This window comes from Vidua macroura, chromosome 5, assembly GCF_024509145.1.
Source record: "Vidua macroura isolate BioBank_ID:100142 chromosome 5, ASM2450914v1, whole genome shotgun sequence".
Lineage (NCBI taxonomy): Eukaryota > Metazoa > Chordata > Aves > Passeriformes > Viduidae > Vidua > Vidua macroura.
Genome location: NC_071575.1, coordinates 58,627,432 through 58,629,735, shown reverse-complemented (window position 1 = coordinate 58,629,735; position 2,304 = coordinate 58,627,432). Strand labels below are relative to the sequence as shown.

Below are 2,304 nucleotides of genomic sequence, written 5' to 3'. Positions count from 1 at the left end.
TAAGGAGTCCTAGAGGGAAAGTGTGAGTCAGGAGCTGATCTGCTGATATATATACTGGAAAAACATTGGCACCTTTCAGGAAAGCAGTTTCAGCCTAGAAGCATAATTTTGCATATATAACCAAAAGAGAAAGTAGACAGATACACATAATTATTTTTTTTAATTATTTCAGTGTTTCACATTTTGTAATTCTGGGCTGGCACTTTATGCTGTATTACAGAGAATAGAAATAAAAGTGTATTCCATAGGGTCATCTTCATCTGGAGGTTGGTAAGAAGAAACCACAGTTTAAATAAGACAGAATATTAAGGTTTCAAAAAACTGAAAGTTTATTAAGGGCTGGAAATAGATTAGCATGGCATTTTTGAGCAGCCTTACTCCCAAAGACACCCTTCGGTTCAGCTGCAAGTCAGTAGTTGGATGGTGATCAGTTAGAGCAAGAGTATTTTTATGCATTGCTTATACTGAGTGAAATTGTGTCCATTAAAAACTGCATTAACTAACATCACAGCGGTCCCTCCTGTCCCTAAAATCAGATTTATTGCATCCAGTTCTCAAATTCATTAAATCCCTCTTCCCTTGACAACGGCTGGAAGAGGTGGGATGTGTTGACGTTTTGGAATTTAAAGCCCAGTGATCCCACAGGTAACTCAGCAGCACACAATACATCACTGCAGATGCTGCTCCAGGACAAGGAACACAGAGCCCATGGCTTGTGTGACTTAGCTCTTAGGCACAGGTCAAGGCTTCACAAGGCACCACCAAACAGGTTTGCAGAAATATTAACACAATGCATAGCTTGATTTAGAGAAGTCCATGTGATGGTTCATTCTACTTCATTATTCTGACTCATGTCTTGTGTCAGGATCCAGAGAGAAAAGCCACTCTGGGCTTCATGTCATGTCACAGAAGAAAAGGACCCAGTCTTGTAAAAGGTATGTTCAGCTGTGTCTGACAAACCTGGGCTCTGCTTTTGGCTCACAGGGTGAGCTGGAGACAGTCAGTCATCATCCTCCACTTTACCTCCCCTGCCTGTAACACTGCTATCAGCCTCCCTTTGAGAGGTTTTTTTCAATTCCTTTAATGAGGAAACTACATATAATCAAAGATCATCTCAACTGCATTGTCTGTGATTCTTCCTCAGCAGCTTTCAGGTGCCCTTTTTTCCCCTATAGTCTTGACATCTTGTTCAGCCTCTGAATCTTATTTTTCTCTCTTTTCATCACAACAGTATATTAAGGCATTTCTCCCTTCTGTGTGATGAAATGCTTTGCTAGGCAAACTATATAATAGGATCCTAAGTTGTGCTCTGTAGTAGAAGCTTTGTAATTTAAAGTCCCTTACTAAAATTAATATCTATATAAATATTTTGCTGTGAGGATGTTTGAATTAAAATGTGTGAGTTACTGCTCAGAAAAAGAAATTAAACACTAATCTTTGGAAAAAATGACCAAAAAATTTATCCTAATATTTTTGTATTGTCCCGTCATTTTGATGCTTTTTTCCATTCTACTCAAACTATAACTGAGGAATCAAACATTCCTGAACCTAATTTTAGGTTGGCCAGGATAAAACATTTTCACTTCATCAGACACTAATCTTTGGCTTTCCCAGTGGGCATCATATTAGATAAATAGTATTTTGGGATCTCATACTCTTTTTGCTTCCTTTAGCCACCAGCACACCATGGGATTACCTCCCTCATGTTCCATTTCAAGCTTTTCCTGATTGCTGGGACACTGCAGTGGAAAGGAAATTGATCAAGAATATTTCAGATTAACTGACCAAGGGATTTTGTTTTCCAGTGGAACATTACAGAAGCAAAAAAAAAAAAAAAAAAAAAAAAAAAAAAAAAAAGTGGAAAATGTCGATTTTCTGTGAAACACTTTTGTAACCCCTCCTGTGCAGAGCAGTCTGGCAGAGGCTCCCAAATGGCTGCAGTGGGCCAGGACAGGAAGAACTCTGTGGAGGAGCCCCTCCCCACTGGCAGCAGTGCCAGCCTGCCCCTGCCCCTTTCACTGTGCAGGAATCTGGCATTTTTCATATTCTTTTTTTTTCTACTGCTTGACATTTTAGTTCCATCCTCAATTGCTTTGCCATCATGTTAATTAACAGTCAAGGCATTAGCACTGCCTACATTTTTATGACAGACCCCAGGGCTGGAAGCAATTAGTTCAATGCAGAACTACAACAAATACTGCAAAGTAAAGGCAGAGGCAGACCGGCTCCAAAACAGCAAACAATAATAATAATGCCAAACAAGTTCCATCCTTCCTCCTTTCCTATAATGTTTGCCAATTTGTC

At 39.5% G+C, this 2,304-nt stretch overlaps 1 long non-coding RNA gene across 1 annotated transcript; it reads left to right on the top strand.

Moving 5' to 3' along the window:
- Positions 1–694: 694 nt before the first annotated feature.
- On the top strand, positions 695–1,749 carry LOC128807154 (uncharacterized). Its single transcript, XR_008437068.1, has 3 exons — positions 695–769; positions 866–935; positions 1,674–1,749. It is a non-coding gene; the product is annotated as an uncharacterized LOC128807154 (long non-coding RNA).
- The last annotated feature ends 555 nt before the right edge of the window (positions 1,750–2,304 follow it).